Source organism: Caretta caretta, chromosome 1 (genome assembly GCF_965140235.1).
Source record: "Caretta caretta isolate rCarCar2 chromosome 1, rCarCar1.hap1, whole genome shotgun sequence".
Lineage (NCBI taxonomy): Eukaryota > Metazoa > Chordata > Testudines > Cheloniidae > Caretta > Caretta caretta.
Window position 1 is genome coordinate 98,018,472 of NC_134206.1, and position 27,383 is coordinate 98,045,854.

At 40.7% G+C, this 27,383-nt stretch overlaps 1 protein-coding gene across 1 annotated transcript in view; it reads left to right on the forward strand.

Moving 5' to 3' along the window:
* The window catches only part of HS6ST3 (heparan sulfate 6-O-sulfotransferase 3), a 570,130-nt gene that overhangs the window by 14,043 nt on the left and 528,704 nt on the right, over nt 1-27,383 (forward strand). The gene's annotated exons all lie outside the window — the stretch shown is intronic.

A 27,383-nucleotide genomic window follows, 5' to 3' on the forward strand; every position in this document is an offset into this window, starting at 1 on the left:
AATCATCCCAGACCTGCAACACTATGTGGTCCCACCAGTCTGTGCTTGTTTCCCGGGCCCAGAATCGGCATTCCACGGCATGAGCCTGCCCCATTGCCACCAGGATATCCAAATTTCCAGATATACTTTGAGAGAAGTCTGTGTCCATGTCCCCATCACTCTTTTCACTGCGCTGCCATCGCCTCCTTACCTGCTTTTGCAGGTTCTGGTTCTGCAATGACTGAAGGATAATGCACGAGGTGTTTACAATGCTCATAACTGCCGCGGTGACCTGAGCGGGCTCCATGCTTGCCATGGTATGGGGTCTGCAGGAGAACAGAGTTGAAGCGGTGGCTGACGATGGATGCCACGAGGATAGATATTTATAGAGAATGACGAGAGGATCTACGAGGTGGATTCATGAGAGCAGGAGAGCAGAGTTGCAGCGGAAGCGGTGGATGACAATGGTTAGCACCGCGTACGTTTCCTGAGGAAGAACACATGTACCTGGGAGCCCATGACAGACAACATGGAGAAATTCGCTATTGAGACAATCGCAGCAGAGCAGAGTTGCAGCAGAAGCAGTGGATGACGACAGTTAGCAGTCCTACTGCACCATCTGCTGAAAGCAGTACGGTGTCCGCATGGAAAAAAGGCACGAAACGATTGTCTGCCATTGTTTTCATGGAGGGAGGGGTGACTGGTGACATGTACCCAAAGCCATCCGTGACAATGTTTTTGCCCTAACAGGCATTTGGAGCTTAACCCAGAGTTCCAATGGGTGGTGGAGACTGTGGGATAGCTACCCACAGTGCACCGCTCCGTAAGTCGATGCTAACCACGGTAGTGAGGACACAGTCCGCCGAGGTAATGTGCTTAGTGTGGACATACGCAATCGACTGTATAAAATCATTTCTAAAAATCGACTTCTATAATATCGACCTAATTTCGTAGTGTAGACATGCCCTAAGAGCTTGTCTATAATTAGGGTGGTGCAACAGCACAGCTGCACCCCTGTAGCACTTAGTGAACTACCTATGTTAAAAGGAGAGCTTCTCCCATCAGCATAGGTACTCCACCTCCCCAAGAGGCAGTAACTATGTTAACAGGAGGAGCCCTCTTGTCACCATAGCATTTTCTACACCAGCAGTTCTCACCTTTTTCTTTCTGAGCCCCCCCCCCCCCAAAAAAAAACATGCTATAAAAATTCCACAGCCCACCTGTACCACAAATGTTTTTCTGCATATCTAGTAGATTAAAAGCCAGGGCTGGCATTATTAGGTAGCAAGCTTGGCAATTGCCTGGGGCCCCACACCACAGGGGACCCCACAAAGGTAAGTTGCTCGGGCCTCGGTTTCAGCCCCAGGTGGTGGGGCTCAGGCCTTGGCTTTGTGCTATGGGCTCCAGGATGTCTAACACAAGCCCTGCTCCCTGGTTTATTTTGGAGGACTCCTGGAGCCTGATTGTGGCCCCCCAGGGGGTCCGGATTCTGGTTGAGAACCACTGTTCTACACCAGGAGTTTGGTTGGTATAATGGTGTTGCTCATGGGTGTGGAAAACATAGTTGTACTGACATAAGTTTGCAGTGTAGACCAAGGTTAAGAAGGAAAACTACATTCCAGCTTTTCTGTTTGGTGTCACTGTTGCTGTTTCTACTGTGTTTTAGTTACAACCTTTCCTGTTATAAACAGCAGCAAATCAGTAGATGGGGAATCAGCTCTTGTCATAAATATAAAGGGAAGGGTAAACCCCTTTGAAATCCCTCCTGGCCAGGGGAAAGCTCCTCTCACCTGTAAAGGGTTAAGAAGCTAAAGGTAACCTCGCTGGCACCTGACCAAAATGACCAATGAGGAGACAAGATACTTTCAAAAGCTGGGAGGAGGGAGAGAAACAAAGGGTCTGTGTGTCTGTCTATATGCTGGTCTTTGTCAGGGATAGACCAGGAATGGAGTCTTAGAACTTTTAGTACGTAATCTAGCTAGGTATGTGTTAGATTATGATTTCTTTAAATGGCTGAGAAAAGAATTGTGCTGAATAGAATAACTATTTCTGTCTGTGTATCTTTTTTGTAACTTAAGGTTTTGCCTAGAGGGGTTCTCTATGTTTTTGAATCTAATTACCCTGTAAGATATCTACCATCCTGATTTTACAGGGGGGATTTCTTTATTTCTGTTTACTTCTATTTTTATTAAAAGTCGTCTTGTAAGAAAACTGAATGCTTTTTCATTGTTCTCAGATCCAAGGGTCTGGGTCTGTAGTCACCTAAGCAAATTGGTGAGGCTTTTTACCAAACCTTGTCCAGGAAGTGGGGTGCAAGGTTTTGGGAAGTATTTTGGGGGGAAAGACGCATCCAAACAGCTCTTCCCCAGTAACCAGTATTAGTTTGGTGGTGGTAGCGGCCAATCCAAGGACAACGGGTGGAATATTTTGTACCTTGGGGAAGTTTTGACCTAAGCTGGTAAAGATAAGCTTAGGAGGTTTTTCATGCAGGTCCCCACATCTGTACCCTAGAGTTCAGAGTGGGGGAGGAACCTTGACAGCTCTGTATACCTTAAGTGTGAGTGGAGTGAGGACAATGGGAAAGTGCTTTGATTTTTCCATTCTTAAAGCTAAAGACCTGAACTGATACATTCTTACAACATCCTGCTGTACTATCTCAGAACAGACGACTTGGTTTCTTCTATCAGCATGCAGGTATTCGAGAATGGAGGGAAAAGCTTTTGTGATGTCAGCCCCCAGAAAGGGGAGTAAGTGGCTCACAAATATCCATTTATCCAGTCTTCAATTGGTAGAAGATACTCTCTAGTCCAAGCTAGCAGGTGAGTTGGAGTTAAGCTGTACAGTGAGATTTAGTTATTTTGTATGTTTTTATTAGCAGCATGGAATCTTTATTTTTGTTCAATATCTGACTTAACAACCCATCAGGATGTAGTATATTCTGTGACATTTTAAGACTGGGAGGTCAAGGTCAACTGGAATTATAAGGGAATGTTGGGAATTATCTCAGTGGCTTTTAACTCTATGCAGTTTTGTGCAGACCTGTGCTGGTCAGACACCTCGCATTGCTAAATTCCTGTTTCATGCAGTTACAGAATAGAAGTTTTTACTTTATTGCTCTGGAGTAGGGTAAACTGCTTCTGAGCGAACTTTGCTGATTTTTTTTTTGTGTTTTTTTTCTCATAATCCATAGATTTGTAGTATGATTCACAAGAAGTTTGCTTGAGAAAAATGGAAGAGGAGAAATCAGCTCAGGCTGGGATAGCATTCACAATCAAGTGATGGTGGGGAGCTTAGTTTGTGTAGAAGAAAATTGGGGCTTTTACAGTGGAAGCCTGGTGAAGTACTCTAAAGGAAGAATTAGTTTACAGTACTCTGTCTATCATAGTTTCTCTTCTCTTCCAAGACATGATGCTGTTCCTGAATTAGATATTATCCTCATGTTCTGGGAATCAGGAGCCATACTTGATCATTAGTTTATACATTTATTCACGGCTGTTCCTCTGAAACCTACATTTATTCAGTAATTTATATCCAGTACAGTCCCAATCTGCTTTTCAAGATGGTAAGTAGGCTTGGCAGAATTCAATTAATTTGATATTATCCTTCAAAATTATACAAAATAATGTCAAATGTTCACAGTTGTGTGAAATTATGGGTTTTAAGCTTTATTTTTTATAAATTTTAATTTTAAAAGTTCTAGGAAATTATAGGGTGGTCAGACAATTGCATGGGTCAAACAATTTAATGAGAGTAGATGTTGAAATTAAAAAATTTAAAGCTTAGAACTGTTTAAATACAAATTGTCAACATCTCATGTCAAAATATACTAAGCAGATATCCTTAAATTAAACTTGGTTTTTAAGCAGCATTTTTCTTACCTTGCCTATCTGTAAATTTCAGTTGTTATTGAGGGAAATATTTTTTTCATCAGTTTGTGTTTATGGTGAAATCAACATTTACTGATTAAAAATCTAATCCTTCCAGGGCTACTGATTAGTAATGTAGAGAACAGAGGGATTGTTGCATTATTAGAATACTTCACCCCTGAAATGAAGTATATGAACAATTTAAAAGCCACAGCAAATACTAGTCAACAGTTGAAAACAGGAGTGAAAAGCATTCTTATGTTCAAAAGTGCATGGGAAACTTACAAGGACAGAATTTGTGTAATTATCAAAGCTAAAAATTGGCCAGGAAACTGATTTGTAGCACGCCCTGTTCCTGTGTTTAAAAAAAAAAAAAAAAAAAAGTGTCATGAGATCTTAAGTCAGAGTTAAAACTTTGGTTTAGTCTCTTCTAAAACAAACCCAAATGCATCTCTGGTTCCTGTCACTGGAATCCTCTGGGTGCAAGCAGGACTTTATACAGTCCTAGAATCATCAAAACGTAATGTAGGGCTGAAAGGGACCTCAAAAGCTCATCTAGTTCAGCTCTCTGCACTAAGGCAGACCAAGCATATCCTGGTACCTGATTGTCTAACCTGTTCTTAAAAACCTTTAATGACAGAGACTTCACAACCTTCCTTAGAAACATGTCCAGAACTTAACTATTCTTATAGTTAGAAAGTTTGTCCTAATATCTAACCTAAATCTCCCTTGCTGCAGATTAAGCCCATTACTTCTTGTCCTATCTTCAGCTGACATGGAGAACAATTGTTCACAGTCCTCTTTATAACAGCCTTTAGCAGGTTATCAGGTGTCCCCCCTCCCACCAGTATTCTTTTCTCAAGACTCAACCTGTCCAGTTTTTTAACCTTTCTTCTTAGGTCAGGTTTCCTAGACATTTTGTTGCTCTTCTCTGGACTCTCTCCAACTTAGTCCATATCTTTGTTAATGTGGTGTCTCTACCTTCTCTCCCCCCACCAATGGGTGCTTGCAGTTTTGGACAATGATTAAATTCTGTTTATCATATAGAAAATCTGGTTCCTATAAAATCATGCTAAAGGATAAAAGTGAGATAGAGCTGCTCTAAATAAGGATGGATGGATCATAGTCTCTTTTTCTGGAAATCATAGCTGTGATCCTGAATCTCCATATGTATTCTTGTAAGAACAAGCTAGTCTTAGTCCTGCTTTATACTAGAAAGATGATCAGTTGCTCAGAACTGATGCTGAATGCAGATTATCTTTTTCTACACTTGCAGCTAGTGTTCATCACTGGTTCAGAAACAGGTCAAAACTTGGTTGCAGGCGCGTGTTATGAGCAACAGGTAACGTGTTTTGTATAGGTCAGTCCTTAGAGACAATTTAGTAGTGTGGAGGGGAGGTTTTTTATATTTAAACAAATGTTCAATCTGGTAGTATTTGGAGCCTTTCCATTAGTAGGGCAACATGTGATGTAGCTAGGAGCTCATTTACCCCCTTTAGATATTCTTCACAGCCTCTTCTAATATTTTTTGTCCCTTTCTTCCTGGTTCTGTGATGTGTGGGGTTTTTGGCTTCCTTGACGCTTCTTGTTTGACACTTCACTTCTCAAGCCCAGTTTCCTATTGATCTTTCTTATTCTTAGTTTCTTTCTCGGAGATGGGGTGGTATGCTTTTGTTATCACTACATTTCTTTTAATTATGCAGTTGCCTAATTCTAAGTGCCATTCTCAACCCTCATGGAACCTCCCAAAATATTCTGATTCTGACTCTTTTCTGTTAATCAATTTTTTCTTCATGATTTGTTTGAGCTAGAGGAAAATAATTATGTATCCCCTTACAGTGCTAGATCTCTAACACCTGAAGTGTGGCCACTTCCAGAAATTAAACTGTAGAGGAGAACAAAATGCAAGTATGTAGGGGACAGAATCTTCTGAAACTGCAGGATGAATTGGCTTCACAAAGACCTTCAAGACCTTTGACACTTTTGTGGAGACAGCAAACAAGTGATAAAGACTCCAGTAAGACTCCTCATAAAATAAACACTAGTTAAGCCAATAAGGTGAATAACAGGTTGAGTGTAACTAGTTCCTTTCTTATTACCTTACAGATGTGGTGGAGAGTTTCATGTGATGCCATTGTCATTAGAAAGTAAAGCATACCCTAGTCTAAGCTATGGGAATGTAATGGTTTGAGCTAACTTGGATCACTTGTTGGTTTCTGCACAGTGCTGGAGTTGATGTGGAGCTGCCCTGGAAATGGGAATCATTGGAACCTTTGTTTTTAACATATTGTACTGGTAGACGATGTCCCAAGATAGCAAGTCTGCACTTATTCCTCTCGAGGTTGGGCATTTGTTAAGCAAGGGAATGGGGACGGACCAATGGGCTGAAATGGGACTGGGAAACATCAGGGAACTGAACAACACTGAAGCAATAGCACTGTCCCTTCCCCCACCTCTGGAGGTGCCAGATTCTTTACCTCAGATCCAAGGCCTCTAATCTCAGTGGTGATGCACACAGAGCTGAGATGCACTAGCCTGGTGAGGTGCTGCTTGATAGATGCTCAGTCTGGACCTCTGGTGGGGTCACTGCTCCCTGGCTACTCAATGTTCACCTCCCTCTGGACAGCCATGAATTTGGGTCCAAAGTGTTCAGCAGTATCCATCACAGTCCTGTTCCCCGGGCTAACGCACACAGAGCACCACAGTCCTTCCTTCTTCCATAGAGCTCCCCTCCCTCCCCAATAAGATGGTGCCCACCCTCCAGTTTCTCCGAGTTGCCCTGGAATCCTCTGGCTTCTTGCCCATCTAGGCTGTTGAGTTTCCAGGACTTGGCTGCTTGCACTTAAGAGCCATCTGCTGGCTTATTACAATATATTATCATTTTAGTATTACACATAGGCTTGGCAGGATTCAATTCTAATCAGTAAATGTCAATAAATATCAATTTCAGTATGTCAGCTGAAATCGACAAACATCAATCACTAACAGTCAGCATGCCTGAAGGGATCAAGTGTCACCGGCCCCACGGCTGTGCGGGGAGCCCTCTGCTGCTCTCCTGTCATGGGAGTGAGAGAGCAGGGCTGTGGCTGCAGAGGGGTCCTTGCATGGTCACGGGGCCCATGTCACCCTATCCTTGCAGCCAGAAAGTACTGGGAAGCTTATGGTTTCCTGTCCCAGCATAGCAGAGACCCCGGCCAAAGACTGCAAGGAGGACAACACATCGCCAGCTTCAGGGGAGGTCACCCTGCTGCTGAACATTTCCTGCCCAGGGACAGCTCCAACACTCGAGTGAGTGAGTGGATTCGGTGACTCTGGATCCCTGCAGGCACAAGGTGTGGGGAAAGCTGTGCTACTGGCCTGGCAGAGCAGAAACCCCTGGCTGGACTGTGAGAAGGAGGAGTTGTCATTGTCCCTGGCTGCAGAGGAGGCCATTCTGTTGCTGAATGGTTCTGTCCCTGGGATAGAGCCATTCATCAGCTTTCTCTCTTCGTGGCCCTGGCCACAGGGGTCTCTGGTATGCCCTGCTGGGACCCCGGCGTTCCCTGCACCTTTTGCATGCAGTAGGGTGGCCACTCAATGTTCCTGGAATACAGAACATTCTGGCACTTCCAGGAATGGAGGAACATATTTTGATAAACTAACTGATTTATTAAACAAAGGTAAGTATTATCTGTAGGTAGTGAATTGAACTGATTTGTTTCTGGTCACTATGTCCTTCAAGATTTTAGAACTAATAGATCTCATTCTCCTTCACCTCGTTTTTATTTGTAAATTCAAAGAAAACAAGCTTTCCTGCTTTTTTCAACTCCCAATTGCTTTCTTAACTTTGAATGAGTCATTGAACTGAACTAGTTGACTAAACTGAAATGAAGAAAATATTCTCTCTGTACCTACAGAAGAGGTTTCAGTTATCAAAAACTGTCTTGGCACTTCAACAAACTCTGGCTGTGGGTACCGAGCAAGTGACTTCGACCAGTTCAGTGAGCTGACTTTCTTTAAAACTTAGCAACAAGCTTGTAATGTTTAATATGAATATTTAAAATAATTTAAGTTGATGTTAATTATTATAGTAAGTTTTAAATAAACTTTTAAAAATAAAAAGCCAATTTTAATTTTTGATGCAAATTGATATTTTTATCCACCCTGATATGATTTAAAATTTCTTAAACCTCTTGACTCCAACAGTAATCTAAATTGGCTGCTTCAAAAATCCTGTCCATCATAGAAAGTGGATTTGGAAAGCCATGTTTTTGCAGGATAGGGTTTGATTTTTGAAGGGTTAAATAGTTTGGCTTTGGATATTTTACTTTTTCACCGTTTTAGGGTATTGTTCAAGAAGGTATGGATCTCATGAAACATGCCTTAAAAACAGTTTTTGATATCCAGGTATTCAAGTTCAAGGTCTGTCGTTATGCTGGTGTTTGGTATATAGTAGGTCTTTTGGGAGATAGGAAAAGGTAAGTGTTAAATCCTTCCTTAGAAGGTTGCAACCTTTTAGATTCAAGTTCTGAGGACTCCAACTATACTGATATAAACTAGAAAGAATAGACCTCTAGGATTGTTTAGTCACAGTACAACAGAAGGACTGAAACATTTTATTGAGGCTAAGTTTTTAACTTAAAAAAAAGCCACTGATAGGGATTGTGTGGCAATGAACTGGTGAGGCCATTCATATTACCTTCTGGGGGCTTATCCATTCAGAAGCTGCTGACTGGTATTTGAGAATGAATTGCTGCAAATAGTTTGAAGGAGTTTTGCCTTTTGGTAGTTAATGTGAACTAGAGCTAGACAGTAATATGTATCTTGCGCATGACATCTTTGTTCTCCAAAATCGGATATCTTTAGGTAATGGTGGAGGGAAAGAGGGGAGGAGGGAGAATAGACTTTCCAGTCATTGGCTGCATAGGATGTCCTTCCTGTGTTGATAAAGTATGTGGGTATGCTTAGATGTCTTACAACCTCCTGAGTTAACTGCTCTCAAAAGTTCCAGATCCCTTTAAGTCAAGTGTGTGGCATCCCTGGACTAATATGTTTAAAGAACCATGTATGTAATAGTATGTATGTAATAGTTGTAGTTCAACGTGAAACAACTGATCTATTCTCCGTGCTACAGACTAAAATGGTAACAACTGTAATGGTAAAGTTGCACTGTAAATGCTTAATATCTTGGTGTTGATGGTTAAAGCTGTTTCATTTCCATGCTTATGTTCTTGAACTGTATTGAGTGTTTTGAGAGCATTAACTGAGTTTTCATGATGAGGATCACAAATCAATAGAACATGTATGGTTAAAAGGAAACGGAAAAAAATTACTAAAAACCTGCATAATTGGGCAAAAAGTATACAGTAATCTGACCAATACAAGCAATAGAAAAAAGTCAAACGTGCTGCTCATCCCCCTGAAATTTTACTCTGTAACACATGCTATGTTTTTTTTTCTTGTCTCTTTTGGCAATGATAAGACAGCTAATTATTAAAGGCACTAACAGAAATGTTTAAAATGGAACCGAAATGTTGCTATTAGTACTTCTACTGAATCTGGAAATCTACAGTTGCTATAGAAATTAAATGAATTTCTCCTTAGCTGGCAGAAGAGAGAGGATTACTTCTGAGTTTGCTGTCTGCCTTTTATTTTAGCACCAGGAGCCTGGCTTTTGGCCTCCTAACCTTAAAGGTGAGCTATCAAAGTTTGTGCATTCTGTGATGTATACAGTAGGTTTTCTTTAAAGAAAAAATGATTTTCTTTACTGTTGGGCCATCTGTATTGACTTCTGTTATTTACTGTAGGGACTTCTGAATGACTTCAGAACTTGCGTGGGGTAGTTATGTCGTAGTGTAGAGTGAAATCTGAGCTTCAATAGTAATCTTGATAAGTGTCTGTTGAAAAATTGAGATTTCTTGAACACAATATAAAAGCAAGTGAAGTGCACAAGCAAAATATTTTTTTCTATAATTTAATCTTTAAAATCTTTTTATTCACCACTGGTGCCTGTCTGGTACTCTGTCAAATAAGTGCTCTTGCTTGCTAACTAGAGGGGGAGTAGTATACTAATCAAAGCAACACTCTCTCTGTGTTCACTGCAAAGACCCTATGGTCTTGTAGCCCTTTTTCTCCCTTCATAACCAAGTCAACTGGAATTTCTTAGGCTGAGTAAGAACTTAAGGGTTTGTACCATTGAAGTGAGACCTACTTGGAGAATTTGCAGGATTGCTTCCTTCTATATAGATGTTTTTGTTGAGGCTGTTTAATGTCTTAGCAATGGGCCTCTTAACACTTCTCTCTGGAGATTGTTTCACAGGTAAATGTCTCATTCTTAAGAGGTTTTTCTTGTAAATGTCCTACATGTCACCAGAAAACTTCTAGCTACGGTTCTAAATGGCTGTTCTTTCTCATACGTGATAACGCTCCTAAACTAATATGTTATGATGCCAAGTGCTTAGAAATATGTATGTGTAACTCTATAGTTAAGGTTGCCTTATTTTTTTATAGGCAGAAATAGGTGCTGTTATAGATGAGGCACCAGACCCTGCCCAAAATTTTCATGATTTAAATGTAGTCCTAATTGAAGACAGAAAGGGACTGTCAAGGTCAGCTGGGAGACAAAGTTTACAGATATAGGTCAAGCCTTCCAACCACTAATGGCTTGTGGGTTTTGAGTGTATCTGTGTGGATTCTGCATGCAGAAGTGTGTGGGATCTGAATCTTTGATCAGCAGTGTTTGTTGGACTGCACCTGCCCAACTGCCGGCATAAAAGGCCAGAGTAACTGCAACCATCCCTGAGTGCTCTATTGCTGCTCATAACGGTGAGAGAGAAGGAAGCTGTGCCTGCCAGATACCCCTTAGTGCATTTTCTATCAAATTTAGCTTGCTAGGATTATTTCCCTGTAAATTCTCTTTATTTTTTTAAAGAAAAATCTTTACTTAAATTTATTCCTAAAATCCACAAGGCAAGCTCTCTTATTTTTTATTTTTCCCATTGGTGCTTTGTGCTGCAGTCACTTTAGTGGGAAGTTTAAAGCCTGTGAGCCTCAAATCCTGCCCACCTTGTGATCATCTCAATTCCTCCCCCCCGCCACTCCTTACGGATTATCATAGCCATTGTTTATTTTGCCTTGATGAGAGCCATGTGCCTGACCAATGTTCTATCTGCAAATCGTTCTTGAGCACAAGAAAATCCAGGGACACCTTAGTGAAATTATCTGTTGCAGCAGTGTGAGGGACTCAGACCAAAGTGCATCAACCTCTAAGACAGCACCTTCTATCTCTAAGTCAGGGTGTGTCAGTGCCCCCTTTAGCTGGGATACGACTGCCGAGATTTGTATCTATAAGAAGTTTGACCCAGTACTGACCCTAAGAAGTGCTGCTTGCCTTCACTCTTTTCCCAAGAACTGAGCACAAAGCACTTTCACGTTACAGGGGCAAGTGACACTTGTTCAGCCTCTAATTTGGCACCAAAGTGCCTCATGGCTACTCTGGTACCTACATCCAGTATTGATTCCTTGACTCTGAATACTGAGGTACTGATGGAGACAGCACTAGCATTTGAGGTGCTAACAGTCCATGTAGACTTATTGCTGATGGAATCTACCTCCTTTCTTTTACTTTCATCTGTATTAAGGTTGCTTCATCTGGTAGAGAGTATAATATCTCAGTGCTCAGTACTGATATCACCTGAAACCAATGGTAGAAGCAATCTGCTTCTCCTTCTCATGACCACATTGTGACTGTGCCCCCCATAAGGCTTTATGGAAATATGCTTATGAGTGTATATATGACATAACTGGAATATATTTTATGCTATATATGCCATGTAACATATCTCTGTAGAGGTTATGATCCCCTAAATCTATTAATTCTGTTTGTATGCATGTATCATTTTTGTATTCAAAGTTACGAATATTGGCTGTATACTTGTCTGATTCTAAGTAGGTTTTAGTGAAGCAGTTGGTCAGCTTCCTGAGAAAAGACTATTCTCAGTAAGTGCCCAATCAAGAAACCCTTAACCCAACAATGAACTTGGAGACGCCAATCCACATCTGAGCTTTTCCAGGAATGTGGCTTGGCTGGTGTCATAAATATAAAGGGAAGGGTAATCACCTTTCTGTATACAGTGCTATAAAATCCCTCCTGGCCAGAGGTAAAACCCTTTCACCTGTAAAGGGTTAAGAAGCTAAGGTAACCCCGCTGGCACCTGACCCAAAATGGCCAATGAGGGGACAAGATTCTTTCAAATCTGGAGGGGCGGGGAACAAAGGGTTTGGTCTGTCTGTGTGATGCTTTTGCCGGGAACAGATCAGGAATGCAACCTTACAATTCCTGTTAAGTTAGTAAGTAATCTAGCTAGAAAATGCGTTAGATTTCCTTTTGTTTAATGGCTGGTAAAATAAGCTGTGCTGGATGGAATGTATATTCCTGTTTGTGTCTTAAGGTTTTGCCTAGAGGGATTCTCTATGTTTTGAATCTGATTACCCTGTAAGGTATTTACCATCCTGATTTTACAGAGGTGATTCTTTTACCTTTTCCTTAATTAAAATTCTTCTTTTAAGAACCTGATTGATTTTTCATTGTTCTTAAGATCCAAAGGTTTGAGTCTGTGTTCACCTGTACCAATTGGTGAGGATTCTTATCAAGTCTTCCCCAGGAAAGGGGGTGTAGGGCTTGGGGGGATATTTTGGGGGAAGACGTCTCCAAGTGGGCTCTTTCCCTGTTCTTTGTTTAAAACACTTGGTGGTGGCAGCATACAGTTCAAGGACAAGGCAAAGTTTGTACCTTGGGGAAGTTTTTAACCTAAGCTGGTAAAAATAAGCTTAGGGGGTCTTTCATGCAGGTCCCCACGTCTGTACCCTAGAGTTCAGCATGGAGAAGGAACCTTGACAGCTGGTAAGGAACTCAGTCATGCATGGACATGTGACTTGCCCAGGTGACTCCAAGACTCCATTTTGTAGCTGGACTTTGCATAGGAGAGAAGAAGGGGTCTCCAGACATAAGCGAAAATCTATTTAAACCCTTGGGAGACTCGTCCATTTGGTCTTCAGCTGGCTAAAGAGAGAGCCTCTCCACCCCCAAAGATACCTGAAAGAAACTGGAACAAAGGACAAGTTTCAGAGTAACAGCCGTGTTAGTCTGTATCCGCAAAAAGAACAGGAGTACTTGTGGCACCTTAGAGACTAACCAATTTATTAGAGCATAAGCTTTCGTGGGCTACAGCCCAGTTCATCGGATGCATAGAATGGAACAAAGGACAGTAACTACAGGGGGTGTGAGTGATTGCTGGACCTAGACTAGAAGGAGATTAGTAAAAGAGAGCTTACTGGAACTGGTGAGGTTTTTATCTGTATTCAGTTTTATTACCGTTCTTGACATAGACTTCCGTGTTTTATTTTCTTTTGCTTGTTAATTCACTTTGTTCTGTCTATTACTACTTGGAGCCACTTAAATCCTACTTTCTGTATTTAGTAAAATCACTTTTTACTTATTAATTAACCCAGAGTATGTATTAATACATGGTGGGGGGAGGGGGAGAAACAGCTGTGTATATCTCTCTGTCAGTGCTATAGAGGGCGAACAATTTATGAGTTTACCCTGTATAAGCTTTATACAGGGTTAAATGGATTCATTCAGGGTTTGGACCCCATTGGGAGTTGGGCATCTGAGTGTTAAAGACAGGAACACTTCTGTAAGCTGCTTTCAGTTAAGCCTACAGCTTAACTGAAAGCAGGGGACGTGGGGACGTTAGGGGACGTGGTTCAGACCTGGGTCTGGGTTTGCAGCAGGCTAGCAGGTCTGGCTCAAATCAGGCAGGGCACTGAAATCCTAAGCTGCCAGGGCAGGAAAGCAGGAGCAGTAATAGTCTTGGCACATCAGGTGGCAGCCCCAAGGGGGTTTCTGTGATCTAACCTGTCACACACACTTTTCCTCCTCGCTCCCCAAATTCAGCTGGGGATTTTCACCTCCTCGCTCACCAAGATCAGCAGATGGATTTCATTATTGTCCAGAAGGAAGAAAGTTTCTTTGATAGTGTCAGTGTACGCCTTCTTTTGCCTCCTGTTCTCTATCAAGATACATTCTTCAAAACCCCCTGCAGCTTATGTTCATTCTGTTAGCTTCTATTTTAGTGATTTTTTTCTCCGTTAATACTTGTTCCATTATTTTAATAAGGATAGATGTTGGATTTATGAAGCAATAATTGGAAACATCATCCTTTTCCTTTCTAAAGACTGGAGAAAATCAAATACAGTACTTATCTTGCTGCATTTCTCCAGTTGGTCATGACTTTTTCATAATTGCAACCAATTTTTCAAATATTTCCCAATCCGCTATTTAACAGCTTTTTGTAAGGGTTTTCTTGCTTTCTAATTATCCACAATTTTCTTTTTTTAATTGATGAACACTGCTTTTATGAGCTCAATGTCTCACTGATTTTTTTAAACCAGTCTCATGTGTTAATGGGCCTGCTTTCTCTAACTTGTTTTATTAATAGGGCTGCTATATTATTTTTGGTATTTTCTCTGGATTATATTTAGAAGGCTCCTTTCACAAACATCTCTTCCCTTAAAGCTTTTACTCTGTTCTCTATCTGCTTCCCTTTGTGGTACAGATGTTTTACCCTAGATCTTGCAGCAGCCCCTTAAGAAATAAGGCTGGATGCTGCTTATTCTTTTTATTCTCTGAGGAATTTTTATGCTTTTTTTTTTTTTTCAAATTGCATATCCCACTTCAATAATTGCTCGTTTTAATACATGCCTCTAATTAGACCTTAGTCATCAATTTTTTTCCTCCTTCAAAACTGTTTTTCTGAAATATACCACCATTGTACTGCTATATTATCTGAATGAATTCCTTTCTATGGTGAATTCAAGTATCTTATGATCGCTGATTACTAGCTTCCCTTTTATCACTTTTATATCTAAGAAGTAGATCTGGTACTTTTGAATCTCTGCATGTTTGCACATATTTGTTACACAACGGATATCTGCATAATGAAAAGCCTCTGTTGGTGTAATATTGTGTCCTTGAGTTCCTTATGAATTGGTCCATGAATTTTAGATTTCCTTTCCAAGTCTGGTGGTCTTTAGCAGATGCTCACTTTGGTTTCTTCTTTTTTTGTTGCTTTTTCTAACCCAAAGAACTGACTGCTTGTAAATTGATCACAATCACTTTTGTAAAGAAAAAGCTGTTCAACCTTAAACTACAGAGCAGCTAAGGTGCTGTTCCAGAATGGTGATGGGGAAATAGACAACTTCTCTCCTCTACAGGTATGTTACTCTTCTGTGGAATTGTTTCATTTATTGTTGTGACATGCTGAAAAGCAGCTGTGACACTGGCAGACCAACTAATCAGTGTATGACCCATAAGAACAAGAGACATTACAATTGTATCAGGACGGTTCACTTATATGTGAACTTCAGAGAGATGTACTAGACCAGCAACCATTAACCTATTCATTTGTAGTAATAGAAATCAAGGGTATTTGCTACATAGATGTGGAAACTAGGAGTATGGGGGGTGCTGCAGCACCCCCGGACTCCTGGCTGCTGTTCCCGCTCACCCAGGCTCCTGGCCTCAGCTCTGGGTGGGGGGGATGGATGGGGTAAGGGGGCTGGCTTTCAGCACCGCCACTATTAAAAATGTTCCAGTGCCACTGATATGCAAATGTATTTGTTTTTATTTACCTATATCCTGTTAGAAATTTATCAATGTGACCAAATTAGCTTTTAAATGCTAAATCATTTTCTGTCTTAATTGCCTTATATTCTGAATGTGACTGTGTTCTGTTAACCTTACGATCAAAGATGTGGTACACTCCAGAAAACGAATACAGGCAGTCCTCTACTTTATGACTTACAACGAATGGCACTTATGACGTTTCTTCATAATTCTCAATTATATGCAATCACTTAAATATACAGGTGCAAAACTCAAAATAGATGCATATTTGAATGCTACATCACACCTTGATATGGGGCACTACACTGTTCTTTTATTTAAATATGAATTTACTCTGTTTTTTTTGTTTATGGTTGTATTTAAAACAAGGAAATGCAAAAATCCTGTAAATGCAATATTATGTACAACTCAGGGATTTCAAAATTATAATTACCATAATGACAATGATTCTGCCAAATGTCATGCATATATTAAGGCAGACATTTTATAACTTGTAGACTAATACATCATACTGCCATCTATACATGTGCTGAGGATGAGCTATGTGAATCATAACTCAATTTCCTTACCTCTTGTGAGTTTAATTTTCAAAATATTCCTTTAACATAGTTTTGCATCGGATAGTTTGTGTGTCTTTCCCTATTTGAATTGAATTTTAGGGACCTTCTTAATGGTTTAATAATAGAAGGAAATATGAGACTAGAGCAATAAATCCATTTTCATTATATGTGTAATAGCTTGTGGCTGCACTTTCTTGCTCTTTCATTCATGTGTAGCTGTTATTTTTTACATTGATTTTTTTAAAGCTGTCTCCACTATGGATTATAATGAGCAGTGTGTAAAACATAAAAATTTGAAATTGTATATAGCTACATTAATTGAAAAGGATATAAAATATTAATACGTTATTTGCATGTTAATATATTATTTGCATTAATGAAAAATACTTGTACGTTGACCCTAATTATACTCAGTATAAATAAAGGCCCATTCATCCAATGATACTCCCTGCAATAAGTATTTTATTTCAAATTCAGGAAATGTGCCCAACAATTTTTAGGAGGAAATATATTTAACTCATAAAGGCCTTTCTTTCTTAATCAGTTGCTAATATTACCAAAATGAGAATTTTGATAGAACAAGGACGGGGTAAAAGCTGAGTAAAGCTTTTAGATCAAGTTTCAGTGGATCATGTCCTATCATATTTTACACAATGCAAAATGGTGTGGTTTGTTTTGTTACATGAGTTATACAAAGTCTTGGTTACAATAGAGGATAATTCTGAGTCGTATTGTTGAAGCTACAGTATAGATGAAAAAGGAGTTCCTGATTGAAACCTTTGGAAATCAGAATGCGGTATTGGACATCAGTGAAGCCTAGTCTATATACAGAGTTGTACCAATTTAACAAAAGTTGTGATTTTTACACCAGTTTAGTTAAACCAGCACAATTTTGTGAGTAGACTTTTTTTGTCAGTTTAAACCTGGCGTATATTGGTTTTATCTTATGTCAGTACATGTGCAGATACAAGATAAACCAATATAACCAGTTTTAAACTGATATAACAGAGTCCAGACACAAAAGTTGCACTGGTTTAACTAAACCAATTTAGATTAAGCAGGTACAATTTCTAAGTGTAGACAAGGTCTTATTGGGATTGAAGATGGAGTTACACATTATCATTCTGTCTCTGACTGTAGCCTCTGCACATTGTATGAGAGCCACTTAGAAAATTGGGAACAGAATGATGATATTACAATAATACTGAAAAGAAAAATCAAGTTTACTTGAAGATTTAAAGTATCCCTCATTTTTATTTTTAAAGGTTGAGATCATTATCCTGCAGCCATCCCTCTGTGTTTTGTAAGACCTAGATAGTTCTGTATGCAACATGAGAGATGGGAAATTTGTTATAACAAAACCAACAAGACTTGGGTTTCTTATATGGGGCTACAGAGTATTCTCTACAGTTTTGAGGCGTATCTGTAAGGCGTATCAATATACTAATGACTTGAGGGAAAGTCTGCTGCAGTTTCCACGGTAAACATCTGATGAAGTGAGCTGTAGCTCACGAAAGCTCATGCTCAAATAAATTGGTTAGTCTCTAAGGTGCCACAAGTACTCCTTTTCTTTTTGCGAATACAGACTAACACGGCTGTTCCTCTGAAACCTTCTTGTTTTTGAATATCAAAATACTCTTCCGCGTGGTTGGGTTTTTGTTGACAGTTTGTTATGGATAGAGTAGATCTCCTTCTGCTGCTGCATATGACATCCATAAACTTTCAGTAATGAATGCTATTTTTTTTCCAGAACAAATTCATTTCTTAGTTTTAAACTGCATCCTTCTGTGTGTGCATTATAATAATGCAGAGTAGATAACCTTTTTAAGCTTAATCTGAAATGTAGTTGTAAGGGAAGAATGAACTTTACTGAACACCAGTACAATTGAATGAGTTCTAAATGTGTGAATGATTAATCATTGTATGGTAATAAAACTTGTATGATAACAATGAAACTAGTATTACCAAATATTGTAATGTAAAAATACTATTATGATAACCACTAAAATCTAATGCTACATTCTTTCCATGTTACATTAATGTGTTCTTAAAGAAGTAAGGATAAATGCAGAACACCTTGAGTATGTATTCCAAGAATTGTATTTCTGTTTTAAGAAGAAATGAACAAAAGTACTGAATTGTAAAGTTGCTGTGCAGACTTTAACATTTTTGACTTCGTACATTGCCAATATTTTAAAAGTTAAAAATTAAACTTAGTTTTATCTTTAAAATTCTGTTAAATCTGTGATGAGAATATGCACGTTAGTTAGATAGCAATGCATATTAGTTACATTTGCCAATATTATATTTTAGGACCTGAGCCCAATAAAATCAATAAAAGGACTCCATCTGACTTTTATGGGCTTTATTTCAGGGAATTACTACCTTCTGTGCTTAAGATCTAGGCATTATTACCACTATAAATCCTTCTATCTGGACTGCATCTCAACTTGGTGAGAAGGCTTACATGATCCCAAGAGCTATGCTGGTGGGAGCATAATTCCTGGTAGGGTCACTCATGCCAGACAGGGAGTGGGGCTAACAACCTGCTCCTAGAAAAAAAAAAGTTGTTATGGGAACCTACGCTACTACTCAGCTTAACAAATTCAGTCCAACTCAATTCAAATAGACCTAGAAGAGAGATGATGGCAGGGTCGTTCCTAGCTATTCTGGGGCCCTACGCAGCCTCCTACCCCCTGTGGGGGGGAGGAGGGGTTTGGGGCTCCAGGCCTCCGTGGGGGTGGGTGGGGCTGGCTTGGAGGGCGGGGGGAGCCACGCTCCAGCACTCACTGGTGGCATAGCTGGGGCCGGATTGCTGCACTTCCTGCTGCCAGTGAGTGCAGGCCTGCCCCCTGCTGCAGTCCTCAGGGGCGGGGTGGGGGCGGAGCAGGGCGGGGGCTTTGGGGAAGGGGTGGAGTGGGGGAGGGGCTGGGGTTGGAAGAGCCAGGGCTGGGGCGGAGCAGGGGTGTGGCCCTGGGGTCGATCCATAATTAGTAGGATTGAAAATCAATTGTGAGAAAACAGGGCCATGAGAATCTACACTCAGCAAGAAACTTTGAGACTGACATACAAGAGGTATGATTTTTCATGTATCTTGGCAGTATTTTAAGTATAACAGACTGAACAAATGAAAATATTGAAGTCAGAATAGCAAAAGCCAGACAACTCTCAACTTTGTAACTCTAAAGCCGATCTGGAGAAACAGAAATCTTGCCCTTGAAAGTAAACTTTGAATACTGACCACCATTGTAAAGTAAGTCTTACTGCATGGTACTGAATCTTGGAGACTTAAGATCTTGGAGACTTAAGAAATTTTTATCAACAGCTGCTAGACAAATCCTCAATGTCAGATGGCCAGAAAACAATCACAAAGAGCCTTTGAGGAGAATGAAACTGAAACGTATACAACAGGAAATTATGAAACAAAAATGGAAGTGGCTAATACATGGAGGAAACACCCAAATAACATTACAAGACTGGCATTGGACTGGAGCCCCTAGGGCAAGAGGTGACCAGGTAAACTAAAGAAAACATGGAAATACACAATGGAAACAGAATTGAAAGCTATCAAAATGACATAAGATGAAGGCTGACTGCAGCAGGAGACCAGCAAAGATGGAAGGCAGTGGTGAAGGCCCTGTGTTCCAAGTGGAATGGCGAGGCATACAAGAGAGACTGTTATAAATGTTTTATCCAGGTTTAATAAATACATAGTGTCTAAAAAATTTAATTAGGAAGAAGCTTGGCACAAAATTATTTCCCCAATTATGAATTCTTTCACAACCATATTCTAACGGGGTTTTGAACAGGTCTTTGAGTTTTTAGCAAGAAGTAACTTATTTCTCAGTGTTTATCCTAAAGTTTTCATACTTAAGATGAAAACAGTTACAGATAGCTGACTTTTCAAGTAGATACTCCTTCTTTTTAGTATTTTTTAGAAGAGAGCTTTAGAACTGGAGTTAAAAACTAACTACCCAGAATTCACACTGGTATAATTTCAAAACTTTAAATTGTAAAAGGATTTCAAACATGTTAAAGTATTAGTAAGAGAATTGCTGCTAAGATGCCTCACCAGTTCCAAGATTTGATTTTTATAGTTTCCACTATTGTCTTCTCTCCCCTCAGTTTTGTATACATTGTTCCCTTAGCTGTCAGTAATTATAAACCCACATTAAATTGATCTGTTTAAAAAGCCTAGATGTTTAAAATTCAAAAATGTAGGCTTTTTCAGCTGCTGTTTTGTAGCTCCCTAGCTTTACAGCAGCCTTCCTCTACTCTAGGCACGTCTTCCACCTATGTTTTGATGCAGTTTTTGTGGTGATTATGGCTGCATGCAAATTTTTTTTTCTCCCAAACACACTTTGTTGAAATGTTGTCTAGGTTTTTATAATGGGAACAATGATAGTATTGGCGAGTTATGAAGCCTTAACTATAGTGGAATGGTAGCACTACCATAATTAATACATTTTAAATATTGGAAATGTTACTTTAATTTTTCTTACAGATTCCAAATTTATAATAACTGAAATAAAAGGATTGGCACTTGAGATTACTGTCAAAACAAATGGTCCCTTTTCCTTAAGGACTGAACATTACATGTTGTATAATAACTTGGCACTTTTCAACTTGCTTTTATCTTCCTTGAAAAAGAGCAAAGTTTCCTCTTAGCTCTCATTCTTCAGGTGGGTATTGTCCACATCTGGCTTGTATATTAACATGTTCACTGACCTTTTACTTTAGGTATTGCTGAAGTGCCTCTGTTGTGCTGATGAATGAGAAATAATCTGTCCATCTTTCATTTTCATTAAATTGTCAAGTGTCAGCCTGTGTGATAAGAAATCTTAAAAGGATTGAGGAGTCCTAATGGGCAACTAAAGGTATGTCTGTACTGCAGTTAAAAACCCATGGCTGGCCCATGTCAGCTGATTTGGGCTTGTGGGGCTTGGGCTAAAAAGGGCTGTTTAATTGTGATGTAGACCTTCGGGCTCTGGGTGGGGCCCGAGGACTGAGCATTTACAATGCAATTAAACTGAGTCAGCTGACATTGGCCAGCCGCAGGTGTTTAATTTCAGAGTAGACATGGCCTAAATGGCTGCTGGGCAGTATAGTACAGAGTAACAGTAAAGCTGATGGACTCCAACTGACCAGCAGATTGGCTGAGAAGCTGAAAGGTGGCAAAGCAGAAATGCTATTTTTATTAGGGAAGCCGCAGAAGTGGTAAACCTTTACCTGTTGCAACCACGTTTGGCTGTCTTTTGGAATCTACTAGAACATATATTTATATAGTCAGCATGGAACTTGAGAAATAGCTTATTTAGAAATTCACTTCTTTTACACAGTGAAAGTCATCAAAGATTTATTTAAAAGTGAAAAAAGTTAAGACTGCCGATAGCAAGTTTATAGTTAAGATTGCAGCCAGAAGAGCATTTAAAAAGAATTACAATTCCTCTGTCACATTTTAGTGATAAAACTTAGTTTCCAAATTTGGTGCAGTAACTTTTCTGGAGAAATGTCTTGTAATGTTTTTATTACAATGTTCAGTAATTTTTCTAGAGAAAGGCCTTAGAAGTACTCACTCCTTAAAATCTGGTTAGAGCACACTTGCTTTTTTCTCTTTTTAACTGCACAAACAGTCATCACAAACTCAAAACTTGATATGCTCCTCAGACACACCACTTTTGAATTAAATGTTAATTTAAAAGGTTATGATTGTGAGAATTTCTGTCTTATCTTCAGTACATAGGTAGCTGAAAGATTCTGACATAAGCAAATTGCCCCAAAAGAGTGTGCATGCCAACGGCTAAGCCCTCTTTCCAAAGTTCTGCTCTTATGGAACCAAATGAGCACCTGAGGTCCCCAGTAGTACAGGTTTTCTCCTACCCGTTTGTTGGGCACTTGTGAGCTTTCCCTTCCAAGGCAATAGCACTGCCTTGCTGGTTCCTCCTGCTACCTGCCTGGTTTGAGATATTCAATTCCTGAGTCTTTGGTAAGTATTAAACAATAGCTTTTATTATAGAAATGAAATCATAAACACTGGAGCTCTGTTGGTCAGGCAGAGTCACAGTGGGGCAACCTTCCTTAGCAGATAACTGCTTAACTCCTAGCCATATAATGCTAAAGAACTGATAACAGTATACAGTGTGTTTGTGTGTGTGTGTTTATATATATATGGGTATATATTCACATAGTAGAACCACATTTATCTGGTCTCATTGGGACCAGGGCCAGATCAGATAATGAAAACTCCAGATAAACCAGAGAATGGGAAAATGCGATGCTGCAGTGACATCTAGCGGCAACAGGAGAGATCGCCCGCTTCTGGCTCTGGAGACCTGGTCATTCGGTAAATGCAGAGAGCCAGTTTGGAGGGTTGGATACACGAGCTTCTTCTGTATTTACAATTGATTAAAAATTGACCAATCAATACAGAGCACAAAGCAATTATTGATAGGTAAACAGATTAACAAATCAGGAACTGTTGCTGGGCAAAGAAAGACTAGTACTCTTCACATGAATCCCAACCATAACCATAACCAATTTGGAACCCATCCTCTTCAGGTCAGGAGTCCCTTCTGCACACATGCAGATCCACAGAGGTCACACTGCGGACACAATGATTGACCGCTCCTAGGCTGCACTCACTCTACTAGCCCTATACTGTTAGTGCAGCCTGTAACCCAACCATCATAAGATTTAGAACTCCTACATCTCTTCTTCCAAATATGCATGTTTCTCTCCTGCCAGTTACCTTTTCTTTGCTTCTTGTTCCCTCTATGAAAACCAGATTGGATTAATCCACCCTTAATCCTTCCTGTTTCTTCTCTCTTCCCAAACATCTCCTTTCTGTTTGTTCCTGCAAGTTGCTCCTCATTCATTGACTCATCCAATAGTTCTGTACACCCAAGATCTCTGTAAAACTTGTACCTTGAGCCCGCCACAATCCTCGCTCTTATCTCAACCATGCTGATATCCCACACATCAAATGTACTGCATTCTCCTTCCTCTTTACCCTGCATTACTCAGCTCTGCCTCCTATCTCACTAATTCCCCTATTTTCACTTTTCTGCCTCCCTAGTTCCCCCACATTGGGACTGTCATCCCTTCCCAAAGATCACCTCAAAGTCCAATTTCCTATCCTTGTGCCTGTCTCCATACCCTGTCTCCTTGTATCTGTGCCCTAAGATGTAGAAGTAGCAGCAGCTGGTGCTATCTGTTACCCCTGCTGGCTGCACTGCTTCCAGTCTTTTTTTTTCTCCTGCTGATAATAGCTCATCTTAACTAATTAGCCTCGCATAGTTAGTATGGCAACTTCCAACTTATCTCTGTGTGTGTGTGTATATTTATATATATATATATATATATATATATATATATATATCGTCTTACTATATGTTATATTCTATGCATCCAATGAAGTGGGCTGTAGCCTACAAAAGCTTATCCTCTAATAAATTTGTTAGTCTCTAAGGTGCCACAAGTACTCCTGTTCTTTTTGCGGATACAGACTAACACGGCTGCTACTCTGAAACCAGTCTTTACTTTGAGCAAGATGTCTGTGGAAGAGGGGAGGGACTTAGGTGAGCAATTTGCTGATGAGCAGAGCTTGCCAAAATATGGGATTTCTAGTGTGTGGGAAATGTCATGATTCTGAAATTTGTTTCAATCTGAATTGGAACAAATTCAGGGTTTTTTTTTAAATTCCCCATGAACTGGAAATTTCAGATAAATTCAGTTTTAGAAATACTGACACAACACTTCTGAAACTAAATTTGCTCCCAACTGCCTGATAGCTACAGGGTGAAATAGACATTCTTTTCAGTTTCACTGGTGTTAATAGATCAAGCTGGGGCTCTAAGGGCTTCCAAGTTCTTCTCTGAGTGATATTGCAGCACCTGTTGGTGCTCCCACACCTGGGATCAGAGGTCTTCATCAACAGTGCCTATCGGACTGCACGTGTGCACTTCCCTACTCTCGTCCAGTGAGCAGGACATGGGTGTATATATAGCACTGTGTGTCCCACCGCCCCAGTTCCTTTTCTACCGTCTTTTGGCCTGGGATGGAATCCACAGCAGAGCCCACTTCTTCTGTTCCCTCAGTAGTTACTGTCTTACCGGTTGTAGTGTAGTTAGTATTTTCTTCTGCTCCTTTTCTTCTATTCTAAAAAAAAGTAACTTTTTTGTTTTTACTTTACTTTACAGTTATTTCATAGATTAGGTTTTATTTCCCCCTCACTTTGCCCTTTCTGACTGGGAGCCTTTTTTTATGTTCGGATCTCCTGGGTTTAAGAGGTGCGTTTCCTGTGGTGGTAAAGGTGCTGCCTTCTTGGTAAAGGACCCGATACCCTGCACACATCCTCTTCTCCTAAGATTGCACTACTTATCAACAAGGCTCTTCTCGATCCCACAAAAGTGATCTGGCAGACACTGGCATCCATCCTTCCAAGTTGCAAACATGCTGACAAAAAAATATGATGTTCCATCCAAGGATCTGGAATTTTTATTCTCGAACTCCGCCCCAAATTCTCTGGTGGCCAATGCAGAGCAAGAAAGAGACCTCAATACCAATCCCATTCTATCCATCCATCCAGACAGAGATTGGAAACACAGACTTATTTGGACACAAGGTATATTCAGCAGTCACGCTCCAGTTTTGAATCTTGAATTACAAGGCTCTGATGGCTAAATATAACTATTTAACTACTCCAAATTGGAGGAATTTTGTCATGACCTCCTAGAGGTCAAGAAAGAGCAATTCCAGTCCCTAATATCGGAAGGACACCTCCTAGCCTGTACAGCCCTACAAGACTCATTAGACTGTACCGACACTGCTGCCCGATCCAGTGCAATTGCTGTGGTCATGAGGTGTGCATCATGGCTCCACCTCTCGGGTTTTCCTAAGGAGGTATAAACTATGGTGGAAGACTTCCTTTTTGAGGGCCAGAAACTATTCTCAGAGTGCATGGACAATTCCCTGCACTCCCTTAATAACTGAGCTACATTACAATCTCTTGGCATCTGGATGCCAGCGCCAAAGAGACGTCCAGGAAAGTACTACCTTTCCCTGCACTTCCGACCACCGTAACATACTCTCAATGGCACTATGACATCCAGCGCCAAAAACAAAGGCCTCCCTCCAGCCGACTCCTCAGGGGGTTACCTCTCACACCCCCACTGAAGCAAAAATTTTGAAGGTGTGGTCAAGGCCCAGAGAAGCCTCCCCCTCTTCCGGTCATTTCCACCATCTTTGACATTCCACCAGTTTGGTGACCGACTAGCTTCATTTTTACCATCTTGGAGACTAACCACCTCGGACAAGTGGGTTCTAGAGATAATCACGGAAGGCTACTCCATCCCCTTCCTAGCTATCCTGCCTCGCTACCATTCCCTTGTCCCTCTTCAGGGACCCTTCTCTCAAATCCATTATACAGGGAGAAATAAATCATCTTCTGCAACTGGGAACCATAGAATTGGTTCCTTTACAATACCGGAAACAGGGTTTCTACTCCCATTTTTTCCTGATCCAGAAGAAATCTGGTGTCTGGCAAACCCATCCTGGGCCTCCAAAATCTAAATAAGTTCATCAAACTGCAGTGCTTCAAGATGGTTACCCTCTACACTATATTATCCCAGCACTGGAATGGGGGATTGGTTCTCAGCCCTCGACCTCCAAGACGCTTACTTGCATATTACAATACACCCTTCCCACCAGCGATTTCTCCGATTAATCGTGGGTGACAACCACTACTAGTACAAGGTACTGCCTTTTGGATTGTCGACAGCACCTCGGGTGTTCTCCAAGGTCCATTGGCTAGTCGCTGACTACCTAAGAAAACAATGAGTCATCATAATCTTTCCATACTTGGATGACTGTTTCTTCAAGGCCCCATCTGAGACTGATGCTCTCTGAGCTGTCCACATAACAGTGCACCTGTTCATGGCACTAGGTGGTCTCGTGAAGAAAAGTCCACTTTAATGCTGGTACAGTGCCTGGAATTCATTGGTGCACAATTGGATGCCATACAAGCCAGAGCCCTCCTACCACTTCACAGATTCTCGGTCATACTAGACCTGGTATCCAATGGATGGGTCTATCCCCAGATCTCTGCCAGAACATGCCTCCAACTTCCAGGCCATGTGACAGTGGCCACTTTCATGGTCAGATATGCAAGACTACATGTGCAATGTCTTCAGGCATGGCTGCGTATAGTATATCTCCCCAATGAACACAGCCTCCACAAACTCTTATCCATGCCGATGAGAGTCAAGGACTTACTACTTTGATGGACTCAGACCAACATCATCTGTGTCAGAGCTCCTTTCCTCCAATCACCACTGCCCATTATCCTAACAACGGATGCCTCCCGAGTCAGTTGGGGAGCGCATCTCCATGATCACAGTGCGGAGCTGATGGTCGTCAACCGAATCCACCCTACACATCAACCTCCTAGAACTACAAGCGGTCTGCAACACCTGCTGACATTTCCTCCCTTTACTCAAACATCATACCATCAGAGTTATGATGGACAGTCTCAATGGTATATATTACATCAACAGGCAAGGTGGAGCAAGGTCCCATTCTTTACACTCAGAGGTGTTCAAATTGTGGAACTGGAGTATTCAATACAAGATCATTTCAGCAGCATATCTCCAGTTCTCCCATGATCAGAAGTGGGAACTGGATATGTGAGCCCTTCAGCCCATCTTTAACCGATGGGATGCCCCACCATAGATCTCTTTGCTACAACGCCTGCTGCCCTCAATTCTCTTCCAGAGCGGGACCAATGCACGGATTCCTGGGAGATGCATTCCACATCACAATGGATGCACCACTTATACCTTCCTTCCCTGTCCCCTCCTATTCTGAGTACTTTGCAAGATACAGGAGGACCAAGCTCATGTCCTACTTATAGCTCCAATATGGCAATGACAGGCCTGGCATACTTACATGATGGTATGCCAACTGATCTTTCTCCATTCAATGCTGCAGCTCCTTACACAGGATGCATCCTCCATCCCAATCCACAGGTGCTCCACTTCAAATCTGGCTCCTACATGGTTCTGGGATTTGGAAATAACCTATTTGAATGCAGTCAAACAGATACTTTTGAATAGCAGGCATGAGAAGACTAGATGCATTTAAATTCACAAATGGACTAGATTTCAATGCTGATGCGCCTCCCATCAGGTCGACACAACACACACTCTGCTACCACTTATCCTGGACTATATGTTACACCTTAAATATGTAGAAAGTTTTGGCCGTGAGAAAAGGGCATTTTTTTCCTGGGAAAAATCATTCAGACAAAAAATT